This window comes from Python bivittatus, unplaced genomic scaffold, assembly GCF_059951505.1.
Source record: "Python bivittatus isolate LINGU-HERP-01145 unplaced genomic scaffold, Pbiv_v1 ctg000510_np1212, whole genome shotgun sequence".
Classification (NCBI taxonomy): domain Eukaryota; kingdom Metazoa; phylum Chordata; class Lepidosauria; order Squamata; family Pythonidae; genus Python; species Python bivittatus.
Genome location: NW_028277081.1, coordinates 54,202 through 77,161, shown reverse-complemented (window position 1 = coordinate 77,161; position 22,960 = coordinate 54,202). Strand labels below are relative to the sequence as shown.

The 22,960-nt window shown below is 44.4% G+C and overlaps 1 long non-coding RNA gene across 4 annotated transcripts; it reads left to right on the top strand.

Annotated features, from left to right (window-relative positions):
- The first annotated feature begins 5,577 nt into the window (after positions 1–5,577).
- Positions 5,578–22,686, top strand: LOC112540274 (uncharacterized). Of its 4 annotated transcripts, XR_015797374.1 has the most exons (7): positions 5,578–6,055; positions 8,129–8,259; positions 9,203–10,892; positions 12,491–12,548; positions 15,019–15,100; positions 17,371–17,453; positions 22,672–22,686. It is a non-coding gene; the product is annotated as an uncharacterized LOC112540274 (long non-coding RNA). The 4 variants fall into 4 exon arrangements; XR_015797375.1 differs by lacking the exons at positions 17,371–17,453; positions 22,672–22,686 and adding an exon at positions 15,452–15,466 and having other exon boundaries at positions 5,579–6,055; XR_015797373.1 differs by lacking the exons at positions 15,019–15,100; positions 17,371–17,453; positions 22,672–22,686 and having other exon boundaries at positions 5,580–6,055; positions 12,491–13,569.
- Positions 22,687–22,960: the final 274 nt, after the last annotated feature.

Genomic DNA, 22,960 nt, shown 5'->3' with positions numbered 1-22,960 from the left:
TTTAATTTCATCCACACAACAGAATCTGGGTACTGAATTGACCCGTTTTTCCCAGGGTCACCCAATGCATTGACCTATAAGCTTATCAACTGTGTTCCCACAATAGTCTAAGCTACTAATTTGAAGACTTGACTGGAAACAGAACACACAAGGAGATACCCAGGTCAAAACAAGGGCTGTGGCTGCTTTAGGGGGTAGTGCGACTTTCCAGACAAGGACCTTACAGTCTTACAGACCTTATACAGTCTCAGAGTGGGTCTACAAGGGACATTTGTAGATTCCTGAACTCTGAAAAAGCTCGGTTCTGCCCCACTCCCCATTAGCATGCAGAGGGATAGAAACCAAAATTGAGAGAATGAATTATTTTCCTAGCATGAGCTACTGAGTTCACAATGGTTCCCATCTGGACAAATGTGGGAAAACTTAAACATTCGATTAAGAACCTCCCAGGCACTAGACGTTAGTGACTAAGATAATTGATTTTTGTTAGATATGCAGTGCATGATCAGTGGAGATGTACAGACACCTCTCCTTAATTCAATTAGGCACAGAAACACACAGAATTGCAGAAAGGCTCTAACCAAAGAAATGACCTGCCCCTTTTCATTCCAGGCACATTTTTCCAACCGTTACCCATTTGGGCTGCTTCCTTCAGAACAAAAGCGGAGCCTCAACAGCTATCATAAATCAAGGACTCTGAATTTAAGGCAGACAAACTACACATAACCAAGGAACCAGGATGTTTTATTCAGTATGCTAGCAATAACCACACCATGAGCCTATAAAGGAGTCTGTAGGAATGTGTGAAGGTTTTTTAAAGCTCACATTAACATTTGTATGTATTTTTATGCATAACTCCCCAAACATACACATTTTGGTATACAATTCTCCCTTATGGATTTCCCTGATCTGCATTCCTGCATGTTATTTACATGAATATGAGACATCCATACATTTGTATACAGATTTTTCATAATACAGAAAAATAGCATATTTTCATAGCAGCAAAAACAGCAAATTGCATAGCAGAAATAAAAACAATAGCATAGCTTCACAGCGTAGTGGTTAAAAGTGCAAAATCAGATTAGTTTGCATTTGGTTGTGAATTTAACAAACTTTTCCCCATCTCTGTGGTGGTGTGAGCTAAGCTTACATACCACATAAGAATGGGTGATGCTTCAAACTCTTCTATAGAAGAGTTAAAGAAAAAAGTGCCCCCTGTTGAAGCAGTGGATGGAGTCTGCTTCCGTCTAGATGATAAAATGGACTTCTGCACACGCACAGAAGCCTCTTTCCACTGGATCAGAATGGCTGACCAAATACAAGATGGCCTATTTTAATCTGAAGCCTCTCAGTGTGGAACAATCTAATTTTTAAACAGAAGTGCTGCTTTGGAGAACTGCTGAAGCAAGGTGACGGATTGAGGTGAAACAGACTTTTCACACGGGCCTTTGAGAGTATCCGCCTCTTTCTCAGAGCCCGTCCCCAGGTTGCCTTGCCTTCTGCGCATGGTCTCAGGTGGACCTGAGGCAGTTGAGGAGGAAGGATCCTGATCCCATGGCGACACCCGCTGTGGCTTCTCTGGCCGCAGGATTTGAGCTTGCTCCTTGGCTCGAACTGGTGCCACAATAGCTGTGTCACTGACTTTTTGAATTAGCAAATGCTTTTCTCTCTGTGGCAGTGACCAGATCAAATTGGTGATCTGAGTCAGACCACCATCTTCCTTGCAGCTATGCTGAACTGAGAGACATCTGAGACCTCCTTGAGCCTCCTCTCCTGTTGCCTAGAAAACTTTCCAATTGCCTGCCAAACGCATTGGTATTTTGGCTGTCACACAAGAGTGTTTTTTTTCTTGCTTGAATTCACTATTAGCATTTAACAAAATCTCCCCCTTCACTTGCTGTTTTTAATGGTTTCAATGCCTTTGAAGGCTTCCTTGGAGAGCTCTTGTGCATATTGATGGTGACAGGACAGAAGCTGGGTTTAGATCCATGATAATGTTCCTGGCTTGGTCTAATAATAGCAGAGCTTGAAATGTGCACTGTGCCCTCCTCCTCCTTGCGCATTTTGCTCCTGGTCCAGAAACTCTGCTTGTGCTTGTAGGACTGACGTCAGTGCAAAGGGAGAAAGCGCCCCTCTATCTTCTCCTGCTGCTGCTGGGGGTAGCAGTGGCATTCTGACGGGGCAACAGCTCCATCTCTGCAGAGTCAGCAAAGGTGGACCCGGGAAAAAGGTCTCCTAGGCAAGCTGAAAAGCCACAAAAGTCATCTTCCTACCTCTAAAATTGCTTTATAAAAGATCACTTTCCAGAGCATTCCTTTTGCCTCATTTGACTTTTAGATCAAATGTTTTCAAGAGACAGCATACTAGTTGGGGGATAAACCTGAAGGAAACCAGGTGTTCATACAAATTCATGGTTTGTAGATCAAAAAAAGATATACAGATGCCTTTCTAAACTTGCAGAGAGTACGGGACCAATGAATCACACAATTTCAAATGGAACAACACAGAGAAGGCCCTAAGTACAAAGAGTGGTATTTTCAGAAAGGCCCTGTTTGTAGATTTTAATGTCTAGAAAAAGGTTCATATCAAGGTAGACTGTCCTTCAGAGAATTGTGGGTATACAACGTGACCTTACAGATGTTGCTGAATTACAACCCTCAGTATCCTGATATATTTTAGTAGTATCTGGAGAACCATAAATTGTGTACCCATGTTTAAAGATTAAAACCTGACACTTTGAATTGAGAGCAGAAAGCAATTTGCAATTAGATTCTGGGTGCCAATTAGTGGTGTTGTCATACTTCACATCAGCTGGAATTTTCTGATGCTCTTCCAGAGAGACTTCCTTGCAAAACCTGACCAGCTGATAAAGTATGTGCAGCCAATGCATTTGACACCAGTGAATGCACTCACTTCATGTGCCACCTCTATTACCTGCAGATCCAGGAATAGCAGGATCAACAAAGACTCCCAAAATAAGGACCGGCTCCTTTTAGGGAGAAGAACAGTTCAGAACAGTTAAATTGCCGAGACTACACATCTGCTTTGTTTGGACTGCATTTTAGGTTCACTCTTATCCAGCCCCTTACTAAATGTCGGAAATGCCTAAAAGTAAAATGCCTAACACTGCTTCCTTGGCATTAGGTGAGCAACAGAACTAAATTGCCCACCTAACTCTGCTGCCCAGAGTCCACTGGAGTTGGGCGGTCAATAAATGTAAATAAAGCAACAAACAAATGTGTCTCACAGGGCGTAAATGATGCCACTCATTCCAAACCACTCTCTGAATTTTCCCAACAGTTTAATGTAATGATTACACATCATTGGGGTCATGATGCCAAGCTGTCACTATGCCACCTTCTAGACAAAGCCCTCTGGGAGGGATGAAAACCACAAATCTAACTGCACCAGAGGATGCATAATGCATAAAACGATGCCTGATGTGGAGAAGGAGAAAACTTGTTTGCTGTTCTTCTCTAATTATGTCTCACAATGTGGGCTATACATACAGCATATGGATTTGTGTGTTGATTAGGTTTATATCCCTCCTTACATTCAAGAGCTCTGGGAAGCATATGTATCACTTTCTCCTCCCGTTTTCCACACAACAACCCTGTGAGGTAGGTTGGGCAGAGAGGGGTGAACCTGTGCCTCCCGCATGCCAGTTTACTACCTTAAGCACCACACTGTTTCTCACTGTATTGGCAGGGTCTCTCTTTTTTTTGCTGCTATCCAAACGCGCTGTTGCTCTTGCTGTTCGTCATTGAAGACAAATCCCTTGTATATATTTTATACTTGGCCATTAAAGTATTCTGTATTCTGTAGTATGTTCTGCTAAAGCTAGAAACAGCACTAACTTTTTTTAACAGCACTAAAGGTCCTTGTTAGCAATGTTACAGACTCCTACATTTGCTCCTATTTTTTGTTTTCGAGCCCATCACAGTTACATCAAAATTCTGGATGATCCCATGGGATCAGCCTAGTTAGCCAATAGAATGAGACACGAATCAGTTTCTGCAAATAAAATCTTTCTTTGAGGACTCGTGTTCAGTGCTCCTTGGGAAAGGAAAGCTTCCTACCATTTTTGTGGCGCACCGAAGCACTGAGGGTTCGTTCGGCCCTGAGCATTTTCTCTTTTTCTCTCTCGGAGGGACCCCCCCCCACGGCTTCAGTCCTCATCGGGAAAGGCTTATATGTGGGTCAGCCGCCAGGAGGCATTCTAGGTCCTTCCCACCCAGGCTGGGCTTCCCTGTCCCTTGGCGAGGGGGATCTTGTGCAGGCCTTCCCGTAGGGTCAGAAAGCTGCTCCAAAGCCACCCACCGTCGTCTCCTTGCAGCCCAGGAAGGGACTGGAGCGAGAGATCACCACCACGGAGGCTTCTTCCCTGCAAAGACCATACTCTATTCCCATGCCGTGGGCCGTGATTTGCAGCTGAGCCATGCAGCAGATTTGTACAATGGTGTGGAAAATGTCAGTTCATCCCCCCTCCTCACTTTGCTGTTGCGATCTTTGAGATTTCCTCTCATCTAGTGGGAGGGAGCCCCCGGTCCTTCTAACCTCTGTCTTCATTGACTTCTATCGTCCTCCTAATGCAGAGATGAGGGTCCTAATCCAGCCTGAAATTCCACTCCCCCCAAAGGAGGCCAATTATAATACCCAGCAAGAACCTCTCTGAATCTGCAGGGTCAACCTTGTGCCAAGCTCCGCACAGAAAAGCCCTCCTTCCCCGAGCGGTTCTTTCCCGCAGAAGTCACTCTCCTTGCCCAAGACAGAGCAGGGAGAATCTCCCCCAGCCTGGCTCATACAAAGGCCACGTTTTCTCAGGCAGAAGGACAGGGAGAAATCGACTATTTCTTTATCACACTGATACAGCTGCCCGTCTCACAATAAAGGGACTCTAGGTGGCTTGCCCTATCAACTTCCTGCATGGCGAAAGGGTCTCTGGCAAGTCTCCCGGCAGAGACGGGCAGGCTGCCTCTGACCGACCCTCCCGTTCCCCTGGGCACCACAGGGGCGCAGGGGGCACGCTCAGCACAGTTCCAGGGTCACCAGGATCACGTCCCCTTTCAGAAGGCTGCGGGGCACATCTGTAAATGCTCCCCCTCGCCCCACTTCTCCTGCCCCCTCTGGAAGAAAGGCAGGAGAGGCCTTTCTGGACTCAAATGCATGGTCAAATTATAGGGCTAAAGTCATCCACTCTTATTACGGTGTAATTATACGGACAATTCCTAGTTACGTCTGTAATATTCCCGTTCCGCGTAGCAGGTTTCTCACTCTGGCTCGAACTGGCCGGTGCGGAGGCCACAGGCCAGCGCGCGGGTCTCCCCTGCGGCGGCCGTGCGGTGGGGTCTGCGCGGATGCCCCCGGGAGTCTGCCTCGCGTGCCACCCCGGCCTCTGGCATCTGTACGGCCGATGGGTAGTACCGTGAGCGGCCCTCGGATCCGGGCGCTACCGCGTCTTTCTGCACGACAGGCCTGGGCGCCCCGGGGCGGGCTGCCGGGCCCCCCCTCGAGCAGGCTCCAGGTCGGCTTCCTGATATTTCCAGTTCCGCCGCTGGTCTGGGACCGGGAGGGAGGGAGGGAAGGAGGGAGAGAAGGCAGGCGAGCCGCAGGCCGTGGCCAGCCCGCGCGAGCGCCAGGGGGCCCGCGGCCGCGACACCGCCCAAGGAAGCGCCCCCGACCGGCGCGCTCCGCGGCTGCCCCTCTCGGAGGCCGCGGCGCCCCCCGCCCCGCCTGGCCCCGCGGGCGGCTTTAGGGAGGGGCCCGTGGCCGGGGGCGCCCGAGGGGCCCCGCTTGGCCGGCGCGGAGGCTGCCCGGCCCGCTGGGCCCCCACTTCGCGCAGGGCCCGAGGAACCCGCGATCGGCGATCTTCAAGGGAGCGCGCTAAAACTGAAGCAGTTAAAGCGCTAAAGCACCCCGGCGTCCCTTCTCGCCCGGACTTCCCGGCGGGCGGGCGGGCACCCTTGCCCGGGTCGCCGGAGCCTGGCTGCAGCCTGATCGGTGTTCACTTTGTGCAAAAGTCCGTTTTTAAATGAATAACGATGGAGTTCAAGTAAGTTCAGAGAAGGCAAGAATGGGAGAATCTAAATGCTTTTTGAATAATGCTTTCGGTTTTCTCTTTTTTTAAAAAAAAAATTTCTTTCACTGCAATATCAAATTCCAAGGAAAGAAAGAAATTTAAATGCTTACAAAATATGGGCTGCAGGTATCAGCGACTAGTGAATCCAGGTGCGTGTGGAGCCAGTTTGGGGCAGGAGGAAAAGTCTCATCCTAGAAAGCAAGTTGGAGTCCTGCCTTGGCACGGAGCCAGTTGGGTGAGTTGGGCCAGTCGCCTCTTGCCCCTCGGAAGAAGGAGCCCCCAAGCGACATGGGTGCCCCGAGAACTGGGAACCTCCTTGAGCATTTTCATATTGGTGACAAACCTTTTCAAAACTGCAAGTTGCTTTTAAACAGCAAAGCAATAAATGTACTGCCTGGATGGATGGATGGATGGATGGATGGATGGATGGATGGATGGATGGATGGATGGATGGCTCTTTTGCAATTAAGGCATGCTCATGTTTTATTTATGTAGTCATGCAGTGGAGTCATGCCATCTTCCTCGGTTTTGCTCATCCACTTTCTTTGGCACCCTCTGCTTTCTCCTTTTCTTCTCATGCGGTGGTGCGCATTCCAGGCCTCCTAATCTATTTCAAGCAAAACTCAGAGATGCTTGTCAAGGGACCAGTGATGGGATTAAAGAGATCTTCCTGAGTTTATTTTATCTAATCTTGCACGGGTAAAACCAGAATGTATGGGAAGCTGACTTCCTCCAAACTACCCTCCAGCATTTTCATCTAGGAATTGGGCCTTAAGGGAAGAGAATGTGGATGATGGGGTGACTGGAATGGGAGGTGATGGGAATGGTTGTCCAAAGGGAAAGCGAGGAGAAAAGGGCTAGACAACAGAGATCATGCACATGCTCTATTTCAATGAAGGTGATTCAATTATGAGATACCAAAATACCCCTTAAATACTGTGGGCGCAGTGCAAGGTCATGCAACCTGCCGCTGAAAGGACACTGGGGAAGGTGGACAGAGAAGGTCCCGCTCTCTCTGTAGTGCATTAAAGGGCAGGCCCTGGTCGCGGGGGAAATCTGGAACCAGTAAGTTCTGGGGTATCCTCCAGGACCAGGCACGGGGGCCAGGCTGGCTGCTTGGGCGCTCTGGCATGGAGGTCCGGTGTAGGTGTTTTGTGTTTTGAGTGGGGGGGGTTGTTTGTGTTATTGCTGATGTTGTGTGTAGCACATTCGCCACCTGGAGTTTAGTTGGATAGATGGGCAGCCTTACAAATTTGATAAATATCAGTAAATCACAAACTACCAGGACTGGGCTGTTGGCCATCTAGTCTCATTCCATAAAGGTCAGCCCAGATTAAAGGAGGAAGTTATTCCTCCTTTATATTTGGCATAGCTAGATCCAATGATGATGATGACGATGATGCGAAGCAAGTTCTTCCCCATGGTGCCCTTTGTGCAAGTGCTGGTAAAATTGCATTTATTCAGATGGGCATTCCCAGGCAATAGTGTATGATACCAAGTATTAAATGTTAGATATTTTCTGTTACAGTGTTTTGTTGTGGTAATTTTATTTTCATAAAACACCTCTTTATTAAAGACTACTTATAAATGATGTTAATTGTAAGGGCTTAGCTGGAATGTATTCCGGCTAGTATCCAATTTCCATGTCAAGGAAAAGAGGCTTCATTTAAGAAAACCGAACAAAATTAAAGTCTTGCTGAAATGAAGAGAATAAAAAGGGCCCCAACTTGTGGTAAAGAAATGCAAGTTGTTAATAAGGGATGTGGAAAAGGAATCTGAAACTCATATCTCTATCTGACAAATATTAAAGAAGACCTTAAAATAGATCAGAAGGAGAAAACTGAGAGATAAAAGGCCTACATATTCCTAGGGGGCATGTGCTAGATTTAGTTTTTATCTCAGAGCAGATGGTTTATTATCTGAAAGTGGAGGACATTTATATGAGTCTTTTGTCATGATCATATAATTTTCTAGTCAGCTTTTGGTGTGTGGCAATTAAATTGGTCCACCCAAGATGCCTTATGGGTCCTCTGGTTTTTTTGCAAGTGTTTGGGATTTTTCAAGATTGCTCCCAAGCAGCCTCACAACTCTTGACTTTTGGAGGAGGTTCAGAGGTGCACTGGCAGAAGCGATGCCTGGAGTGTGGATGGCAGAAGACAAAGAATGACCAGTCACAGGTACGAGCCCAAATTTGGGCCTACATTGTTTGGACTTAAGAGCCGTGGAACATCAGTACCGCTCTGTTCTTGCTATGGCGGTGGAAGGTAATCAAGCAACCTTATTCAAACCTTGTTCAAGGTGACGCCTCCCTGTGGTGTCTAGAGACCTGGCTGGCCACTGTGACATTTTTGCAAATCCTTTTGCCAACCAGTGTTTTCACATTTGCACTTTACATGTCTAAATGTTTACATAGGCAGCAGAAGCGATTTGAACAACGTCTTTGTGAGGACTTCTGAGACTCACTTGACTTGTGGGCTCTGCAGAAGTAAACAAGGTTCTCTATATAGTCTGACCACCACAACCCTGTGGCTGGATCCATGCTCTACCTGGCTCTTTTGGGTGGCCTGGGGGCACATGTGTGGTGGATGCAACAGGTGGCTGAGAGAGGGGGCTGTACCCCCTCCCTTGAAAGAGATGGCGGTGCGCTCCCTCCTGAAGTAGTCATTTCTCAACCTGCCCATTTTAAACAACTTCCATCCAGTCTTCCCCAAGAAGCTTGTGAGGTATCGGTTACAGAGAATCCTGGACAAAATGGATTATCTTGATACCTTTCAGTCAGACTTAAGACTACTTGAAAAATTCAGTTTGCACAGAAAGCAGCAGTTTTCATCCTAGCAGATGAGACACTTTTTTGTAGCATACAAAAAAGACTTTAGGATTCCTGTCCCTCAAGAGTGGGGTGGTAACATGGAAGCAGGCCTTTTCTGTAGCTACCCCAGTTCTCCCCACCCCTGAGATCTGCTGGTCCCCACACTTTTACTCTTTAAGAATGGATCAAAAAGTGTATTTCTCCCTCCCTGCTTTGGGGTCTAATATTTTATTTCTTTTTCAATCCATTTTATTATTAATTTAAATTATTGTATTCATTCTCTGTTTTCTTTGCATCTCTCTTCACTGCAGCTGATGTCAGGCAGAAGATTGCCCAAGGAGCTGACTCAAGAAATGAAAATATGATACAATTTACTGACCACAAACCAGCAGAATGCTCCAGATGACCTGGGAGTTCTAAATGTGAAATTGCTTCTAAAAAAATATGTAACACATTACTAAGATCAGCCAGAGTATCAAAATATTGGGAAACATCCTGCCAGTTTGAACAAAAAGGCAGTCCAATGAATTGCAGGCTAATTCTGGGTACATTTGAAATTAGGAATGACTCTATAGACATGAACTTAATTTTTTTTTTCAAGTTACTCATCAAAAGACTGCTGGACATCAGCCAAAGAAATCAAAATCATGAATTGCTCTTTAAGCAAGAACTCCAGGAAAGGCACACTCATTCCAGCCAGACTGCATGGAAATGCCAGCCCCTTCCTCCCCACTTCTTTCCAGCCCAAAGAATGAACCTGCTTCCTCTCCCGGGGCTGATTCTTGCAGGCCGAAACGGTGCATCCTGGGGCAACCATTTTTGAAGCCAGGTGCCTGAAATGGGCTCACTTAAAAAATGCGCCCAAAATCCATGATTCCCGGGGGATTGAAATTTGGCAAAGTTGTGGCCGCTTCAGCACCACCGCACTGCCGTGGTCAATCACAGTTATGTGATTGTCCTTTCTGATGCTCCCGGCCTGCTTCCCACAAGTCAATAGGGAAGCTGGCAGGAAGTCTGAACTCTTCTGAAGTGATGACCACACTGTACAGCATTGTGGTAAAAAAATTTAAAAAGTAAAAATAAGAAAAATACAAATAAAAATTTAAAAAGATATTTTCAGCTTAATTGTACCATGTGGAAAGAGGGGGACATCGTGGTCAACAGATTACACCAAACATTGTCAGGAAGCGGCAAGGAAGAAGGGAGAACAAGAAACGGGTGAAGCCAGGGCCGCACAACCCCAGGATCAAAGAGTCAGGACCAAGAGTCATGAGAAAGAAGAGAGAGGCACGTCTCCAAAATGACAAGAGGCACAGAAGAGAAATGCATGTCTCCAAGATCAGAGACAACAAATAGCAAAAGTTATGAACAAATGGAGGATGAAAGGGCACGGCATAATATTTCTGCTGATGTTGGTGTGATGGCCAAAGTCTGCCGTCCTGTCATGCTTTCCTGTTCCTGTTCCCTAGAGAAACCGCCAATTTCTGCTGTATGAAGGGAAAGGTCAGGATAGATAATTTGCAACCTCTGCATTAAGGCACGCTAAATGCAAGCTGCTTAAAGTACCGTACATCGATGATTTGCCACTGGCCCATCCGATAATGAACTCAATTTATAAAGCAATGATGAACCTATTGCAAACAAGTTCAGGAAGAACATCAGACCGTACAACTCCCTCTTCCAAATGACATCCTTTGGTGCCAAAGGAGTCCTTCCAACAAGGAATGGGTGGAATCCTGTGATTATTCAAGGGCAAATCCATCAAGGCTTTAATCTTCCAAGGCATGCAGTGGAATGCGGATGATCGTGGAAGAACTTCACAAGAATCTCATTGTAGCAAAGATAAACATTTGTCCATTCAAAAAATGATATCGTCATGATTCCAGGAGTTACACTCAATTTTTCAGAAGGTGAAGATGCCCCTCTTCAGTTCCTAATGGCATAAAGCACAAATCGTGGAGAATATGCTGATTCAGCTGGAGAAACCAGTATTCCAGCACGGTCAGTTGCATGTCGTTATAACCTGAAAAAGAAGTAAAAATGTTAGAGTATTCTTCAAGGATGGCAGATCAACCAGAAATGTTGTCATCGAAAGTGTCCTTTGTTAAACAAAAAGCATCTATATTTCTCTTGCTATGCATCTTTCTTTTTTAATAAACTGATGTTTTCTTCTTTAATTTTCAAACCAAACCAATAGCAATCTGCCCGTGGTCATTCTGTTTCTCTGTTTAGGTTAGGAAATATTTCTGAATCAATGACCCAGCCAATCATGGGTTGTCTAGTTCAGTAAAAAAAGTGAAAAGTCCTGATAGACGAAAGGTTGAAAGTGTTTCTAGAAGCACTCCTTCTTTAGGATTTTGCCTAATAGAGCTCCTGTGTGCCTGAAATCATGCATGGTGCCCTTACGTCACTAATACAAAATACTATAATTGTGAATTCCACCTGTGGTCCATTTACCATCCAGTTTTGCCCCTAAATGCAGATTAAGTGGTCAGTAAGCACTTACAGTAATTTTACATTTCATTTAGGTAGAGTTTCTGCCTGGGAAGCAAAAGGCTGATTTACTCATAAACGATATTAATCAGAGGTGAGGTGAATAATGGTGAACCTACCACTGATTCAAGAGAAAGGCTTTGACCAGATAGGTTTAGATGTTTTTATTGCAGCCAGATACAAGTATACATCAATGGCTAGAAGGGGTGAGGGGAAAATTTTGGAAATTGAGTTTCATTGTTTTCTGTGATTGAAGTGCAGAGAAACTAAGTATTTATTATTGAAAAAACTCTCAGTAATCACAAAAGATGCACATTTGTGGCAAAAAAAGTCCAAATTTGCATATACTCTGTTAGCAGGCACTGATCAGAAAAGCTGGTGGAGAACACAGCCCTTCTCACTGCACCTCAAATGGATATTGTAGAGCTGGAAAAAGTACAGAAAAGGTGCTATAAGAAAGGCTGGGAAGTTTGTGGTCTCTAAATTCAGAGAAGTAAAGAATAAATTGAGAGCAGAACAAAATAGGTGTGCATGGAGAAAGTGAATAGCTTTCTCCGGTCCAAGTGGAGCTAAATAATGGGCGATTTAGGGTGCTACCCAGTCCATAATTAATGTGCACTACTACTGAGGTGGTGGCCTTGAACTTGGATGACTTAAAATAGTACAGTAGATTGGACCAATTCAGGGAAGAAGAGGAGGCTATAAAAACAAATGTTACTTGTTGGGAAACATGAGTAGGATGGGGTTGACGTGCTCACATCCTACTTCTGAAATTTCCAGGTTACTTAATTGGCGGGTGCCTGTCTGAAAACAGCAGACTAGACCAGATGCGTCTTTTGACCTTCAGGTTCTTCTAAAGTTCCTAAACTTGGGGGGGGGGCGGTTTTACAAAAAATAACCAGATCAGATAGTGGTCCCCACGACACAGCCAAATGTTAAAATTGGAACTATTTCTTTATTAAATTTATATCCTGCTTCTCAGAAGTTCAAAGTGGTGTCCCTTGTGTTGCCTGCTACTTTCTCCACAGCCCTGTAAGGAAGGTTGGGCTAAGAGGGAGGAACGCAGGGAGCTTCTGTGGAAATTCATTTTAGTTTATTTCTCCTAGGTCACCAGCTGCAGGAATTTTACATTGGTTCAGACCTTGAACAACATGTTCTGTACAGGTACGTGACCCTGGTGTGTGAAGGAGCTGAATGTGGACTTAGCAAGAAATCCACATATTTGTCATAGCCTAGCGGCAAACAGAACCTATGACCCATTGATGAACAGAGATTTTACTGCGACTGACAACAGGTATCGGGGAATTGGTCTAAGTGATTCAAAAGTACACACAAACAAAACATAACCTGAATTTTCTTTGCTTGTTTCCAAGACACTGGTTTTCCGGCATATTGTCTCATTGGCCCTTTTGCTGGGTTTGAATGAGAAATGGGGCAGTTCTTTATGCAGAAGGACTGTGCCCCTGAACCACCCCAGAAATAAACTAATGTTATTGCCAACATCCGCTCCTGTAATGCCTTTAGAGATTCCACCAAGAGGGATGCCACCAGCAGCCAATTCTCCCATTCGGTACGCAGACGCAGCTCTTGCCAACCAAACTTGATCAAAGTTCTCCCAGGCCTCTGGCACAGTTTGACTGAGGAGAACAACACACACAGGAGAGATCCAAGTGTGCGGCAAAAGGAAAGAGGGTGGAAGGGAGAAGGAAAAAACAGACTCAGGTACTAGTTTATTTCCAGGAACCATCACTTCCAGTTCTGTTACAGGGACTTTCTTAGTTCAAAAAGTCCTTATAATGGAACCAGAAATAATTCAGAGAGAAGGCCACCGGGAAAAGCATCTCTGTCAAATGACTGGGATGGTCCCAGTTCTACTTCAGTCTGGCAAAGATGAGGCTGGGGGTACAGTTTCCCTGGTCTTTCTGTGGCATCAAATCCATTTCAGTGCGGAGAACCAGAGGGACAAAGAAGCACGCCTGCCTCGCTTTCTAGGTCGCGCCGTTTCAGACCGACGGGGCAGGAGCGTCACGCCTTCAGCACCTTCACCTGCTTCATTTTTTGTTTTGTTTTCAAGCACGCCAGAATATAGAAAATAAATTGACTCCCGGTCCTGAACTGTGCGAACACTGACTCACTGGGGACAGAGCAGGTTCCAGGAGAGAACAAGTGGGCAGGGGAGGAACCAGAGTTACTCATCAAGCGCAGTGCTAGGAAAGCCGTATGAATCACTTCCTATCCGGCAGCAGATTTAATCGTGCGTGGGAGCACAAGGCTGCAATTTTCTAGCCAGCAAATTCTCTGCAAGACAGCCAAGAACAAATGTTACATAAGCCTGCCCAGACCAGCACCTAATGTTCATGTACCCTCGGTGTTTTTGGCAAGGCCTCTGTTTACATGTTTCTTCCGACTCACCGAGCCTCCTCTTGGGCAGTTGCAGGCCTGCCCCAAGACCACCTCCTGGCCAGCTGAAATCCTGCTAGATCTTTCTTTCTTTCTTTCTTTCTTTCTTTCTTTCTTTCTTTCTTTCTTTCTTTCTTTCTTTCTTTCTTTCTTTCTTTCTCTTTCTCTCTCTCTCTCTCTCTCTCTTTCTTACTCTTTCTCTTTCTCTATCTCTATCTGTATCTTTCTGTTTCTTTCTCTCTCTCTCTTTCTTTCTTTCTTTCTTTCTTTCTTTCTTTCTTTCTTTCTTTCTTTCTTTCTTTTCTTTCTTTCTTTCTTTCTTTCTTTCTTATACTACAGCTGCTCATCTCAGCCCAAGTGACTGGGCAGTGAGCAATTTCAATAATTAAAATCATTACAAGTTATACATATAGGCAGCTGACAAGTATCATAAACATTACCAAAAAACCAACAGGTTTTTCCTCAACCCCACGTTGTCTTTATGGGTCATGTTTCAGAAAATGATGAACATCATTAGAACCACGAGGTTTGAATATGTCAGTGTAAAAGTCCACAAACTGTGCTAGTGAAATGAAGATGTGCATGTCGGTAAGAAGCAAATAAGATCCAGTGGGTGTGGGGGAGAAAACCAACCGGTGTTCAGTTTGGCTGAATATTATTTACCACAGATTTGAGAATATGTTTTAACGAAGAAATCGGGGTTTATCATGACAGAGGGAGGCATGGGGGGGGGGTGTTGCCTTTTTGAAAGTTCTCTGATTCCAACATGCAAGGAGATCCCCAAACGCAGCTTCTGTCACATCATTCAAAGATATTGTAAGCCTGACCATAAGAACCATCATCATGGTCCAGAGATGTGCCAAACAAACGAACTGCACAAATGAATGGTTTGTCTGCAGTGTAAAATTAATATTTTGATCTTTTTATAGTCTTATTGGGCCAGTGCCAAGGTGTGGGTGGCCTTAAGGCAAGTGGAGACAAATTCTGCCTACTACATCTTTTTCCTTCTTTAAACTGATACCGGCTGAGCCCCAGTTCTTTTTCCCAACTGTCCTAGAAATTCTAGGTAGTTGAAGCGCAGGGATGGTCAGCACTCAGCGAAGACATCAAAGAACCGCCGAAGGCTTTTTCCATTGCAGCTTCAACGTGCATCAGGGAACATAGGTTGCCACAATGTAGTGCTGGCCCACAGGTCCGTAATCATAGCCAGACCTTTCCTCTGCTGTTTCCCCAGAACACCCCAGCTATTAAATGATTGGCATCTGGTTCACAATCGTTTTGTCACGCTGGCTGGAAACTGAGCATGTTCTCAGATGGTGAGTGTCATTTTTATTATTGCTATAAAAAAATATCCCAAAGGAGTCCAGAGCAATGTACAAAAAAGAATTCAATTAAAAGAAAAAAACGTAATAAAGATTGGTTGCAACCTTCTGGAACTAATGAAGCACCAGAAGACTGAAGAGCAAATAATATTTCAATATCCAAAAAGGGGAAGAGGGTCACTGGGAAATGAAAAGTGTTACAACTTTTGTACTGAGCAAGGTACTAGGACAAACTGTCAAGCAGGATGTCTGTGAGAACCTAATAAGGAACGCTGTCCTCGCTCGGAATTAGTGCCAGCTTGTAAGCAGCAAAGTATCCCCAACTCACTTTATTCCTTATGACAGGCTGACTAGCTGGGAAGACTAAGGAAGAGGAGGTTGCCCCTGGCTCTTGGTAAAAGCCCTGGACGGAGATTTTCAGGATAACTTTTTGCACAGCTGGAAAAATGTTGGCTAGGCGGGCACCTTTTTGAACAACTGCACAAAGGAAGCTTACACATGGCTACACTCTTTTTAAACAAATGTTACTGCATTTTTTTTAAAGCAGTACAATTAATATCCATTAATAATAAACATTTAAACTCTTATTTTTTAGAAAGCTGAGTAAAACTAAGAAAAAAATTGAAGAAAAATAAAGGAAAAAACCATAACTCAAGACTTCAACATTTCTTTATTTTTCATTAGTATCAAGCTCTACATTTTATGAGTGTACAAATCATTACAGTTCAGTTTCTAAAGGACTTGGACTATGGGATCATATTGTCTGATCTCACCTCTGTCAGTATAGAGTTAATTCAAAGGCTGAGGATTGACACATTTCATTAAGCTGACCTTTAGAGTCTGATACAGAGTCATCCTTCCTGTAATGCATAACCCTCTGCTTCACAATTGTTTCAACACAATATAATCAAAGCTCTTCATGCATTTTTGGAATAGAACTTAAGAGGACATTGACATCTTTAGACCTTAACTTCCTTCCAAAGACCTTGTTCACCATAGTAGTAATGGCTACCCAATAAAGAACTACAGTACTTGTGGGGAATCCACATGCACATTAAACTTCCTTCAACAAGAAAACACCCAATCTCTTTTAAATATTATGTTATCTGCATTTACAGTAACTGGTATCCCCAGATAATGAATGGTGTTTGAATGATAAATATTAATTTTTTGCCTACATCTATCAGCATTTCATTACCTACTGACATATTATTCAACATTCCATGTTACTGTATACTCAGAATATTTTATCATATAGGTTTTCAAAAATGGAAACATCTTTGGCAATCTCACACACACACACACACAACCTAATATTTGAATTTGGTTCCATGCATTCCCTAAGTACTGTGCTTGTTTTATTAAGCACACCAGAGATTTCAATGCCAAATTAAATATTAAGGGAGATAAAAGGTGTCCTTGACAGTTCTGCGTCATCATGGAGAAAAATATGGCTCTCGAGAGAGCTTCAGCCAAATGCTATTTCATTCATGAATGATCTAAAGGAGGGAATAGGGGGCAGCCTTGTTCAGTTTGCAGATGACACCAAGTAGGGTCATCCTCCCAAGAGAGAAGGATCTAAGTAGGCTATAAGCCGAGCATGAGCAAGGAGCTGTACAACCGAGGAGGCCAATGCAGTCCTGTTCTGTTCATTAACAGAAACACTGTTCCACTCATGAGAGAGAATAGTTCCATTGGAGGCTGACTGGCTAGTCCATGCCTGGAGCACTGTGGAACTGGAACAGGTTCACAGAAGTACCGTACACGGATGAGAAGGATCTGGAAACCACGTCCTATGAAGGCAGTGAAAAGGGCTGAGCATACCCAGCTTGCAAAAGGGGAGATCTAGAAGGTTTTCATGGGCAAGAGGGGCAGACCTGTTCTCTACTGAAAAAGAAGTCAGAAGAAGCCCCAGCTGGTTGAGTCAGAGATTCAGACTGAATATTAAAGCTGCCTAGAATAAGGAGAAGCCCTCCCCTCACTGAATAGCAGTGTCTGCAATAGTTGAACAGGCTCCTGCCCTGAGCAAAGGGCTGTTTTAGATGACCTCTAAAGTCCCAATTCACATGATCCTCAGTTTAAACTTTTGCTTCCCAAGCATGAATTAAGAGGTCAGCAGTGCCTCCATTTGAAGCAAATTGCTGCTGCTTTTTAAAATGTTCTTAATCACCTCTCTCCAAAATTCCAGCAGGAGCTCAGCTTATTCAGAATCAGTATTTATTTATTTATTTTATCCTTTCTTTGTTTTCATTCTTTTCTGAAAGCCAGAAAAAAGCCGGTACTAAATAAACCTTCTGACGAAGCTTCCAGCTGTCTTCCAAGACAGGGACTGTTTTGACAAGAATGTGTAAGTTTCTGCATTCCAACTGTGCCACGAGGGCTGGGGAGGCGAGGAATTGTTCCCTAAAACTAACTTTTGGGCCAGGTTAGGAAAAAAGCAAACATAAAGGACGAGGAAGAAAAGTCACAAAACAAACCTCAACTTTTGTTTCTTTGGACAATTATATTCCTAGGACGAAAATCAGCCTCTATAATAAATGTGAAAATACAGAAGCACAGACCATACAGATTTTTTTTTAAAAAAAGTAGGAAGAGAAATCCTCTTCTGGAGACTTGAAATATTTATAAAGTTGCCCTTGTACTAATATCAGGAAAGTTAGATTGTCTTAGATGGCTCTAAATTAGTAAATGCAAAATACAAAATACGATCAACTGTGGGCCAAAGCAAGAGCAAGGAAATGCTCTCTGTCCGCTCCTTGGAGAGGCAGCCCTCTTGCCGAATGGCAAAGGAAGCCAAGCCTCAGCCTGCCTGTAGTCCCACCGTCAGTCTAGTTTGCCCAGCTGGTCTCATAGCCCAGGCTACACGCTTGCCTGTGGGAGACTGGCACCCACTTAGTCCCACTATCAGATGCAGCCACCTGTATTGCTCCAGGAGAGCTAGTAAATGCCAGTTCTGATCACACAAATGGGAAGTTTTTCTGAGCATATCCACTAAGTGGTTGATTTTATAGGGTACTTTGGCAGCAGTAATAACAGGGGGGGAAACGATCATACACTCCACAGTTCTTGACAGAATAATTTGGACTGTGGCGCTGCATAGCTGAATTCAATGTCCCCTTCAAATATGAGCTTCCATGCAGGGGCCGAAGCTCTCCGTGGGCCACCATGTCACTGAGCAACAGGAATCCTCTGGCATAAAAGCCCAGCCTCAACCACAAAACAGTCACAGGAGTGGTCAGAAGAGAGGATTCGGTTGCGCGCGGGACAGTGGTCGATGGAGAGAGGCACCTGGCGTAAAAGGGGCAGGAACTTTGGACGCACTTAGGCTGGGTCCAGTCAAGGGATTAATTCAAGAGCCTGAGTCCCGTCAGCCGCAGGCAGAGCCATGTTTCCAGAGGAGATGCTAGTGGAAAAGGACAGTTGAACCGAGCGCTTCCAGTAGGTCGAGCATCTTCCTCTGCTGCAACCCGACAGGAAGAACTTCAGGAGCTTGTTTGTTAAGGCCCAGAAGATGCCGTGGGGGTTGGAAGGAGGGGCCCAGCACTCTCCATACCCAGCAATTTCTGCTGATTCGTTCATTCACAATGATCTCACCCATAATCCTCAGCCATACAAGAGGCCAGGCGTTATGTCTGCTGGGTCCTTCAGTAGAATTCATAGGTAGGCCTCCACTGTCTGACATTCTAGGGAAACACCCGTGTGCCTGAATAAACTGTGCATGGAGAATTGTGCTGGATGAAGGTAGAGCCACACTGCGCCTGCAAATATCCTCCATGCATTATTTAACAATATCAGAATACATTTTTGTGCACTTTTTGCTGTTCTATGTATCTTCGTATTGCTTGTTCTAATTTCTTGCAGATGTTTCAGACGCTGGAAGCATCTGGGAGATTAGATTTCTGTGTACTTTACCTATCAGAAAAGAATGGTTTTGGTTGGAGACGTTATTAGCAATTAGCAGCAGTTAGCAATATTTGCACTGATTGATTGCCTTGACCAGGCATGTCAGCAATACATTTTGTCTCATGGATGCATCCGGGAAGCACTTATGGCTACGTTTTAAGTGCTGTATCGCGATCCAGCACTGTAAACAGGTTACTGACCATCTCCTTAATCTGGAGAATTGGAAGTGCGTGTCCACAGAGCCCTCTTGGAGCACCCTTGTTGGCCGAACCTCCTTTGTTAACAAAGAAAATCAACAGCTGTAGGAAAACACCCATATCATGCAACCGATAATTTCTTCTATCAATTCCTCACGGTCAGTTGCTTAGCAAACTAATGATGGCCAAGGCTTAGAGGCCTCGGACAGTGTAATTGTTGGGACACAATGGATGCTTCTAAGCACCTTCCTTCTCCCACAACTAACAGCTGCAAAAAAGCAGAACAGAAGTGAGCCTGCAGTAAGGAGGAGGGCAGGATCATGACTCGACCGTGGAAGGCAGAAGGCAGCTTCACAGGAAGCGGACCCTCACTCAGTAACTTCAGTGGGAATGAAGCAGAGGGGGCAGGTCCCCCAAAGTTGTAGCTGGACTCACGCAAAAGTTCCCCCTTTTGGCCAGGAAAGGCAGAAAGGAGGTCCACCATCTGAAGCTCCAGGCCCTTGTCCTCCTGGCTCAGGGTGGATCCTTCCTCCTTCTCCATATTAGGCACACCAGCTGGCGTGGAGATGCTGGCTCAGCCTCCCAGAACATTTAACCAACCCCTCTGTGACGCATCTCTCAGATCCATTTTTCCTCTGCAGCCCCCAGGCAGGGGTGGGGCTGAATCAAGCCAGAGGACATGGCTCCTTAATTTTAACAATGTTTGTTTTAGACTCAGAAGCTGATGATTCCTGCCAAAATTCCCTGCCGGCTTCAGAGTTGAGTCACATCCAGGCAACATTCTTCTAGCAGAGGAAAAGAGCGATGCCACTGTGTGATTGTCAGTTCACTTCTGAGTCACCCTGGAGCAAAGATTTGAGGTGTAGATAACAAGAAGCGTCAGGATAAGAAAAGTGCCTCTCTCTTCCCAAGGAGAGCCTGGTGTGGAGCATTTTCTGTCCCCCTTTTGCCAACCCAGTTGGCTTGAGGGAGAGTTCATTACTTGGGAACATGAGGAAGTGATGAAATTAAGTTCTGTGCTCCTTGTGCTCCGTTTTGGAAATTTGCAAAAGTGAAGATGACGATGTCTTCAGATCGCTTTCAGAGACTGGGCAATGGTGGCAGTGTGATAGTGTCCTTAGTTTTGCTGTAGCCAACTTGATTTTTTTAAACTTAAGTTACCAAAAGCCATATCTATTTATCTTTTTATGAATAACCTTTTTATGAAGAGCCAGTTGGTGTCATGGTTAAAGGAGCCAGAAGACCCTGGGTTCTAGTCCCACCTTAGGTATACAGCTGGGTGACTTTGGATCAGTCTCACTCTAGGAAGAAGCCTGTGGCAATCTACTTCTGAAAGTGTTGCCAAAAAACTACAGGGACTTGTCCAGCCAGTTGCCAGGAGTCAGGGTTGACTCGGCAGACCATAACAATAACAAACGCTGCTGTGTTGCTCTACTCCCACTGGCTCAGAGTAGCATACAGAGAATTAAAAGCAACCCAATAATAATAAACCATATACACAGGCAACAGGATGGGGAGCAAAATCTAACAGCTCCTGGAACACTCTCTCCCAGAGCCGTGTTTTTACTTCTTTACAGAAACTTATTAAGGAGGAGGCAGTTCTTACAATATGGACAAGCTGTTCCATGAGAGAGGGGAGCCACCACCAAGAAGACCCTGCTATAGGATCTCTATATATGAACCTTTTTTAGAGATTTTGGGGGGGGGGGAATTCAGCAAGGCATCTTTTCTAGATATTACCAAAAGTGCAGATTCATTTTTAAGTAGGCAATCTTGGCGATGATAGGGCCATGACTATGTAAGCCTTTAAAGGTGATAACCAGTAGTTTGAATTCCACCTGGCAGTTAACTGGTTGAAGAGGCAAATCTTGAAGCAACCATTCACAGTCTATCCCATTCTTCCTGGACACTTTTCTCCATATGGATTAGACACCATTGGATCTACCCTACCTTCCCTCAGAGTTCATCAACATCTGTTCTTCTGTCTTCTCAGTTTCTTCTTGCCTGGGTATCACAAATTTGATAATATCATTTCTTCAACCAAGTCCTTTTGATGGTAAGGAATATGTTCAGGATAGCAGCCACCCTGTTTTTTCTTCCTTCTTCTGATGGAGTTTTCAGCATGACAGGACAGGAACTTTTTAACCTCCAACTCTTGACAGGTCAAGATGTCAGGATAATTGAAATCCCCCATTGTTATTATTGGATGCCTCTTTGAAAGATTGGATAGAAAGCCCTCATCCACATCTTCTGTCTGCTTACAATGGTATCATTTTTGAGTCTGCTTTTATTCTTACCAAATACTTTCAGCTGAATTTCCATACTCTGATTCCTGAATTTCTGTGCAAGTACACTTCTTTACCCCCAATGCAACATCCCCACCCCCAGTGATTGTAGGTTCCTTTTCTTTAATAATAATTTAATTGGAGATTACAACTGAAAAGATAAAAACTAATACAAACTAAAAAGATATATGAGTAAAAAAAGGAAAATTAGAAAGTGCGGAAAGGAACAAAGAATAATAAATGAAAAGAATAGAAAGAGAAATAGAAATAGAAAAGAAAGAAAAAGGGGGAAAAAGGGAAAAAATAAATATATAAAGAAATGACTTCATCCTTCATCACAAGAAATAAGTAATATGATTTTAGTAACTTATCACCTTCTCTTAAAATACAGCAAATGCTGTCTTCCATATCTCATATCTTTATAAACAACATCTTAAAGCCTCATCATTCAATCATGGTCAGCAAAAGTCCATTAAGGGTTACCAGAAATAAAGCAGCAGAGAGCAAGGCTTTCAGTAAGGAGGGGGTGCATTCTCTTTCCGGCCACGATCCAGCATCCAGCCGCCGATCTCTGCTGTAAACACAATCCCCACTCCTTCAGGGACATTTAACTCACCGTGTCCTCGCCAGAAGTTGCCATTTGTAGGTTTCAGATAGTTTTAAAATGCTCATCCAATGAATGCAGGTAAAGTTCACCACTGGTATATGCAACTTGCAATAAATAAGGCGGGTGACAGATCAAGCCTGCAAGGCAACCGCCACATTATTCTCATAAGGAAACAAGGCAGGTAGAATGATTGTGGCAAACCTACACCATAGCTGGATGCTGTGATCCCCTTGCCCAGGAGGATTTTCTAGGGTGTTTTGAAGCAATGCAATTTATTATGTCAAGGAGTTTCTGAAAGCTGAAAGTTTTCTGTGACTTCCGGATCACCAGCCTTATTCCTTTCCATTTCCCAAGCCATTTTCTTAGGGGTTTATTTTATTTATTTATTTATTTTGGATCAATATTAATATTAGAATGATGTAATATTTGTATGTATTGTCTGGACTGCAAGCTGGCCAGTTGTGGAATGTATCATTCCCTAGCATGGATCCTAAATATGCATTAACAAAAAACTCTTCACTCTCCCAAAAAATAGAATGAAATAGTTTTCTGCCCTTCTGTGTTTCTATACAGGTTTGGGTCCATTTGTCTAATGGTTTTCAAAACATCTCGAGAGACTGCTATGGCAAGGCTATAAAAGAAATTCAGTGAAATCATCGAAAAGCTCCAGCCGCCTGTCGGTCTGCTTCGCGTTGTCCAGACTGCAAAGGTGGCTGAGCGTGTTTCCAAACAGCTACGTGTGTAAGAGCGTAAGACTGTTTGTGAGTGAGGGAAATGGCGGCTGCTCTAGAATGCAGCCCCACAAGTAATTGCAGGCCTACCCTTGGTTGCCAGTGGACTCCTGGATACGATTCAAGATGTT